This window comes from Bufo bufo, chromosome 8 (assembly GCF_905171765.1).
Source record: "Bufo bufo chromosome 8, aBufBuf1.1, whole genome shotgun sequence".
In the NCBI taxonomy this organism is placed as follows: domain Eukaryota; kingdom Metazoa; phylum Chordata; class Amphibia; order Anura; family Bufonidae; genus Bufo; species Bufo bufo.
The window spans coordinates 73,742,439-73,751,175 of record NC_053396.1 but is presented as its reverse complement, the minus strand read 5'-3'; the positions used below and the strand labels follow the sequence as shown (position 1 = coordinate 73,751,175).

The 8,737-nt window shown below is 40.3% G+C and overlaps 1 long non-coding RNA gene across 1 annotated transcript; it reads left to right on the top strand.

Annotated features, from left to right (window-relative positions):
* Window positions 1–644: 644 nt before the first annotated feature.
* LOC120977415 lies at window positions 645–8,474 on the top strand. The gene is made up of 3 exons (XR_005773892.1): window positions 645–654; window positions 6,994–6,997; window positions 8,363–8,474. It is a non-coding gene; the product is annotated as an uncharacterized LOC120977415 (long non-coding RNA).
* The last annotated feature ends 263 nt before the right edge of the window (window positions 8,475–8,737 follow it).

The following is an 8,737-nucleotide window of genomic DNA, read 5'->3' as shown; positions in this document are numbered from 1 at the left end:
ACCAATTGTAAGGGATCGTCTCTTTTCAGGGGGTCACACTCACAGATATCTTCGCAGACACGATTATAATGTCCAAACTCTTGCTTTATTTTAGACGCTTTAACAAAGCACAGGTTAAGAAGTTGCAGCTTCAACTTATCACGTGTGACATCCACACAAAATAACAAACGCTTTCCCAGCTAGGCTCTAACTAAACACAAGTGTATCCCTGACTCACCTAGAGAGCCCTGTTCACACATGGAACACAAATGCGGCTTTCCTCAGCCATTCAGTCCAGCAACCTCCAGGCTGTGACACTTCAATACCTTTTGGTGGATTGTGGCCCAGTAGTCCTCCCGATTTTGGCCTCGTGATCCTTGTTTCACAGGCGTCACCGCGTCCCCCAAAGTTCAGGCTATCGCCTAGCCTCGTGGCCCCTCAGCCTACCCGGCTGAGACCACTCACACAGAGCCTCACCAGGACTCCTCTTCACAAGACACTCCAGAGTGAGACACACCCAAGATCCAGTAGCAGGATTAAATAGGATCCCTGGACATGAGCATGCCTCAAGTCCCGGACTGGAACCTGGGGAAACAACACCTCAATGTTCACATTGCCATACCACATAAAGAAACTTGTTTTTTCCATACTTAGAAGCTAACAAATATTACTGGTGTCTTTATAATCATATATTGTGCTTGTGAATAAAGTAATAAATAGATTAGCTTTCTGAGCAGAGTACAGAGTGTATATGATATATACATGCTAGAACACAGCTCTGTCCTTAGCCTGATGTCTAGTCCTGTCAATCAAGGGGGGGGGGTGCAGAGCACAGGGGTGTTACAAAGCAGTGCTCAAAGAATGCAGCCCTGCCTCCTGGTGCTCTAACTTCTCATTTGCATAAGAGTAGTAAGAGGGTATATGTTTCGTCAAACTAAAAGTGACAGGTACCACGCCCCCTTTTATACAGATAACCCCGCCCCTTTTATATTGATTGATATTGTTTGATATAAAGTTTATATCGCTTGATATAAAGTTTATATCGCTTGATATTGTTTGATATAAAGATTATATCGCTTGATATTGTTTGATATAAAGATTATATCGCTTGATATTGTTTGATATAAAGATTATATCGCTTGATATTGTTTGATATATATATATATATATGTAGTATTCGTCCATTAAGGTCTTACCACTTCTGACAGCTTCTTACTACAGATGGCAACATCCTCCAGATTACTGTTAGGGCTAAACCAGGAAGTTGAACTTTCTTAGAGAAGCAAGCCAGCTTACTACAGATGTTGAAATCTAATGTACGGCAGTTACAAATTAAAAATAAATAAATTTGCTGGTAAATTTATATTGATTCTTACTACATTTGTATTTGGCCATTAAGGTCTTATCACGTCTTCCAGATTCTTACTACAGATGGCAACATCCCCCAGACATTCTTCTCAGATTACTGTTAGGACTAAAAGAGGACATTGTGGTTTTTTGAAAGCCCCCTGGCAGATTACTACAAATGGTGAAATCTAATGTCATAATCTAATGTCAGGCAGTTACAAATTAAAAATAAATAAATTTGCTCTTAAATTTATATTGATTCTTACTACATTTGTATTTGGCCATTAAGGTCTTATCACGTCTTCCAGATTCTTACTACAGATGGCAACATCCCCCAGACATTCTTCGCAGATTACTGTTAGGACTAAAAGAGGACATTGTGGTTTTTTGAAAGCCTCCTGGCAGCTTACTACAAATGGTGAAATCTAATGTCATAATCTAATGTCAGGCAGTTTCCAAATGAATACAAAAGCACAATTTATTTTTATTTATTTTTTTATATAAAAGCCAACCAAATTATACAGTTTGTTAAGTTTCATATACCACTTTGATATGCATATCTAACAAATTATACAGTTTGTTAAGTCTCATTTGATAAAAAATCTTTTTGGATATGCCCATTTCTAACACTTTGATACATTTTTTTTTTTTTTTATATAAAATTAAGATTTGGACATAAAAAGGTCTATAATAAACATATCAATTCTTATAAAACATAATCTAACTTTTTGAAAGACAGCAACTACTTAATGTGTAAACACAAGGTCTTGGTATAAAAGCCAACCTCTTTGATATGCAGTTATAGCAAATTATACAGCTTGATAAGTTTCATTTTGTTAAAAAATCTTTTTGGCTATACCCATTTATAACAGTTGATAAGTTTTTGATATAAAATTAAGATTTGGGCATAAAAAGGCCTATAATATACATATAAATTCGTATAAAACATAATCTAACTATTTGTGAAAATCGCAACTAATGAATGTGCTAATAGTTGCAACATTTTGTGGTTTACAACAGGACCCCCAGCCTATATAAACATGACACATTCTGGGCATGGTTAGCACAGAGATACGCAGGCACATACAGGCATAGGTCCCTAAGGCAATAAACACATCAAAAGGTAAGCACCATTTGGCGGTTGTGCTTTTAAATCTTTTACTATTTATTGAATATGAATTATGTTATCTGTAGTTATGTAAATGATTTATAGGGTCGTAATGCGTCACTAACTAAATGTCTTTTTCTTTTACATCCGACAAATGTTGCTATAATTTAACTAACAATATACATTTTGTTTAGATGGATTCTTACCAAAATTTATGGGGAGATGACAGTATACCCGATGCGCAGCTGCTTATAGCGGGCGATGATTTCTATGATTCGTACATTAGCGGCGGTGGGGGGCAAATGTTTTCAGACGATTCGCACCGTATGGCGCTAGCTCATACTGATATTTCAAACGAACCCAATTACAATCCGACGTCTCCTTGCCTGGCCGGTAAGTATAACCATCTTATGCTTTTATTACGTATATAGTTTTAGAGCTCGTTATATTTCATGAACGTTTTATTACAGGCACACAAATCAGCGACATTTTAAGAATTGTGAACAGAGACGTTGAGACTGAAAATACAGGACATTCAAACATTGAAGTTACGCGCAAAAACTATTCTGACTCGCTAAAGGAGAACGAGCCATCGCAAGTTATCGATCTCACAACCCCAGGGCGCCATGAACAGGCGACAAGGCTAGACAGAATACGTAAGGCTCGATCGGCTTCTTTGATGTTGGCTGTTTTAAACATTATCGATATTTCTAATACACTTTTTTAAAATGCAGCGATGGAAAGAAAAGTGTATACAATTGAGGACATCGCGACACGCTCCAATGAGGCCCTACAAAAGCGTAGCAAGCGGGGCAAAGCGCGTAAGTCCCAAAACGCATTGTTGCTGTAACATATTTTAAACAATGTCTAGAAGTCTAATACTTTTTGTTAAAATGCAGCGCTGAAAATAAAAATGGCCACGGCCGGTATCTCCAAAGCGGCGTCAAAGAAATCTAGCACAACAGGTAATGCTTCCTCTACAGCAGCTCAAACAGCAATGTGTATAACTTTTAAGCGTGTATAAACAATGGTGTCTAATCAAACCTTGTAATTTAAAGTTTTTCAGATGCCTGGTAGTGGCGCCAGTGTCAACAGAACTGTTTCATTCCCAGAACCGCCAGAGTTGGGCACCAACGCCCGTGACAGTTGGCTGACGGAAAATCATGCATTGCCGACTATCCGCTGCCCTGATGCCCGTAAGTTAATATTACACGGTGCTCTGTTTTAATTAGGCCCGCTTCAAGTTCTTAACACATACATCTTGCTGCTGGTCTTTAAATTTTTAATAAAAGTCATAATGACATATATCCATCTATCTAACTAGCTATCTATATATAGCCATTTATCTATCTATGTCTCCATACATCCAAATATCCCAACTATCAAAATTCTATCAAATTATCTATCTATCTATCTATCTATCTATCTATCTATCTATCTATGTCTCTAGGCATCCAAATACCCCCACAACTAGCTAAATTCGATCAATTTAGCTATTTATCTAGCTATATTTCTAGCTACATATCTATAGATCAATTACCTATCTATATTTCGTGGGTGGTGGGGGTTGTTTCAATTAACGAGCTTGAAATTCTTAATACTTATATCTTAATGTTTGTCTTTAAATTTCAGCCAAAAGAAAAGAAAGCAACAAAGCCAGAGGCATTAAAGAGAGACGGCGAGCAACCACAAAACAGCAGCAGGAGCAGTTTACACCGATAGCTGGAGTTCTAACAAAGCCTCGGCCGGTTCTACAGAGTGGTGAGCCAACTAGTGTAATAAATGATATTACAGATTTATGCGACATAACAACGGTGACCAATACGCAAGATGTAATACCATGTAAAAAGCGCATCACGTTTGATACACCAGACACAAGCAGTAACGGACAACAGATAAGCGAACCCCAGCAGCGATACGCGCCTCTTGTCCATTCCTGTTATTGCCGGGGTGGCGAGACGTACGACGCATTGCGGGATATCGCGAAATGTAATGACAAAATGTCACGCGTAGCACTGCATTTAAAATGTTACGTTAAAGACTCTACGTCTCTAGCGTTTAACAGCCCCAACAAAAATACTGAGGGGCAAATACACGCTACGCGTAACAAATGCATACGACTGATTACGCATCTTGACGCTCTTGAAAAAGAGCTGCTAGGCAGCGAATGACTAGTGATGACTGGTGGAGGTGGACGCCCTTTTAAAAGCTCAAAAACAACTGTAAGTGCTAGGATTCGAAAGTTAAAACAGGCTATAAAAATCTGTTCTTCAGTTAAACGTTCTAAAATAGCTAGAGAAAAAAGGCTTCGCCGGCGTAACAATACGCTGCCGACGCGTCCGAACAAAATAGATCGCAAAAAAAGACAGGAATGTCGTAACAAGTCTGTTGCGGTTGCTCGTCTGAATGCTGGACAAGCACAACAGCAATCGCAGACAGCGCAAGCGGGGCCCAGCCGTCCAAACAGTTTGCACACTAACAGGCAGTCAAATACGCAATCAGCGCGTATTCAGTCCGGCGGCCCACAAAATGGCGACTTGCCCTATAACACGGCTATTACAGACGATCCCCCAGAACCACAAAACGTTAGTTCCGTTTATCTAGAACGTGTATATCATCAACAGCGTGACTTAGCGAATTTTAATAGTACCATGTACACGGAACACTTCAGATTCGCTAACCTCGAAGCCATTCGCTCATTTGTTGACGCTCTTGAAGCAATACACGCTGCTATACAGACATTGTTAGATAGGATTTTACGGGCCGTCGAGCCGGGTGATTTCATACAATTGCGTTTAGATGGCAGCGAAACGTTTGATTCGATTTTTTCTAATAGATATTCTAGAGATGGTTTTAGAGTCGAAACATTTTTGGACAATATCGCTAACGCATTACAGAGTAACGCGGAGTGCATAGCTGGAAATACACTTAAACTAGTTGTCATCATTGTCAGGTGTCGCCGTGGTGGGTCCCGAAGACGTTTGGGCGGTGTCGCATATAGTCGTATTATTGATCGTAAAAAACAACATTTATACGATTTTAATAATTACGATAATAACGTCTGTCTGGCTGAATTTGAAAAAAAATTAAACATCGCAATAAAAATTTTGTACCATAATAGGGGGCAGTGGCGTTATTATCACACAGACCACACAGCTAAAGAAAAGACCGTCTATATATTGCACCATGATAAGCATTATTATGGCATAAAAAATCTAAAAGCCTTTATCGGTTTCGACTATTTTTGCGACGTCTGTTGCACTGTATACAAACATAAATATCGACACGGGTGTATGCAGTTTTGTAAAGCGTGCCAGAGCCCGAATTGTGTTGAACAGTCTAATAACACACGTTGCCCGATATGTAGGACGTATTGCCGCTCAGAGGCTTGTTTTGAAACACATAGAAACCGGGCACTTAGTGATAAAGCTCTTTGTAAGAAAAAAACTTTTTGCGGCTTTTGTTACAAATATATAGACTGCGGCGATGAGCACAAATGTAACGGGTTAAAATGCACCATCTGCGGCGGGCAGGTTGACAAATTTGACGACCATGTTTGTTACATGCAGCCATACAACCCCAAAAAAATGACTGACAAGTATATCTTTTACGATTTTGAATGCATGCAAGAAACAGGCTTGCATATACCCAATTTCATTTACGCAACCACACTATACGCCCCAAACTCCTGGCAATTTAGCGGAAAATCCTGTACGCGGGACTTCGTGCGATTTTTTGCAGACGGTAAGTTTTCGGGTTACACGTTTATAGCGCACAATGCAGGACGCTACGACGCTTATTTTGTTTTACAGGAGTTGATTAATGAAAAATTTAAAATTGATATTATAAATCAAGGAGGCCGGTTAATGTGCGTTACCCTGAAGGACTTAAAAATTAGATTCATAGACTCGCTGAATTTCATGCCTATGAAGCTCAGCAAGATGCCCGAGGCTATGGGTTTTTCAGGCGCCAAGGGTCACTTCCCGCATTTTTTCAACACGGCCGAAAATCAAAACTACATAGGCGGCCTACCGGCCGCTAGGTGTTACGGCATCGAATACATGATGCCCTGTGAGCAAAAAGAATTCACAGATTGGTACGAGAAACATAAAAATGACACCTTTAATTTTCAGGAGGAGTTAAAAGCTTACTGTAAGCAGGATGTGGAGGTTTTGAGAAGGGCCTGTGAGTGTTACAGGGACACGATTATGGCTATGACGGAACAAAAAGTTCTGCAATACATTAAACGTGAAAAGAAATACAGAACGGTCACTAAATGTATTGATCCGCTCCAACTTATCACATTGGCATCCGTGTGCATGGCTATGTATCGGTTTAAATTTCTACCCAAAAATACCATAGCGATTGTCCCGGCAGATAATTACCACAAGACCCAGAAACGCTTTTCAACACCCGCTATACAGTGGCTCATGTACCTTGAACATGCTGAAGGCATTTCTATACAACACGCGTTAAAGGGAGGTGAAAAAAAGGTCGGTAAATATTTTTTGGACGGGTATGCTTTTGTTAACGGTAAACACACCGCTTTTGAATTTCAGGGCTGTTTTTATCACGGGTGTCCTGTGTGCTATAACGATCAGGACAGCAACGAACTTACTAAAACGTCCTACGGGCAGCTATACCAATCTTTCCTAGTCAGGAAAAGCCGCTTACAGAGACAAGGCTTTACGGTCCGTGTCCTGTGGGAACACGAGTGGCGGGAAATGATTGCAAACGATTCGGGGGTCAAAGACTTTCTGTTTAAAATGAAATTCCCGACTCCTTTGGATCCTCGTGACGCGCTTTACGGCGGGCGCACTAACGCCATTAAACTTTATCACAAGGTGCAGGCCGATGAAACAGTGCATTATTACGATTTCACCAGTCTGTATCCTTTTGTTAATAAAACTAAGACGTACCCTGTAGGACACCCAAAAATCATTTATGATCATTTTGGATACATCAAAAAATACTTTGGCATTGCCCGAGTTAAAGTGTACCCGCCCAGAGATTTATTTTTTCCGGTCCTGCCTGTAAAGCTAAATAAAAAACTAATGTTTCCTCTATGTTACACCTGTGCCTTGAACTGTCTGAAAGACATTTGCACCCACACAGATGATGAGTGTTCCCTAACCGGTACATGGTGCACCATAGAACTAGTTTTAGCTGTTGAAAAAGGTTACAGGATTGGCGAGATCTACGAGATCTGGCATTTTCCGAACACAACAGACGATCTGTTCGCCCCGTACATCAAATTACACCTCAGAGATAAACAGGAGGCTTCCGGTTATCCCAGTTGGTGTAAAACGGATTCTGAAAAAACGGCTTACATAGCGGCATTTTAAAAAAAAGAAGATGTCTGCTTGCGTTCTGATAAGATAGCTGTAAACCCAGCAAAAAGACAAATTTCAAAACTGTTCCTAAACTCTTTGTGGGGTAAGTTTGGACAGCGTTCTAACTTGTCACGTACCAGCATAGTCACGGACCCTGACAAACTTTTCAAACTAGCTTTTGTGCCGTACTACGACCTCTCCGAGGTTAATTTCATCGATGACGATACGGCGTTAGTCAATTGGCGCTATGTAAAAGAGCGCTACACCCACAACAAAAACACAAACATTTTTATAGCCTGTTTTACAACCGCCTATGCCAGACTCGAATTATACAAGCTCCTAGACAGGCTGCAGGAACGTTGCCTTTATCACGACACAGACTCATATTCGTGAGTAAGGGGGCTGCATGGTCGCCACCCTTGGGTGACTTTCTCGGTGAACTAACTAGTGAAATACCTGACGACGCCCACATTACCGAGTTTGTATCCGCTGGCCCAAAGACTTACGGCTACAAACTTAACAACGGTAAAACCGTATTGAAGGTTAAGGGTATAACACTCAATGTTGCTAACACACGGCTTGTTAATTTTGACAGTTTAAAAGACCTTGTGTTGGATTACTCACACAACACCGACCCCGAGACGCAGAAAACAATAGGTATCGAACAAGACGGCATTTTCAGAAATAGGAAGCGTTTGACCATAGAGACAAGACCGTTACGTAAAACACAAAAGTGTGTCTACACAAAGAGACAGCTGACGGCTGACTTTACAACGCTGCCTTTTGGCTATTAAACATGCCTGCGCAATTTCAACATCCTTTTTCGTGTATTCTAGCAGGACCCTCAAATTCCGGAAAGAGTTTTTTTGTTAAAAATGTATTAATGCATCAGGATACGTTAATGTCGCACAAACCTGATAATGTCATTTGGTTTTACGCATGTTGGCAGAAATTGTATGATGAACTAACC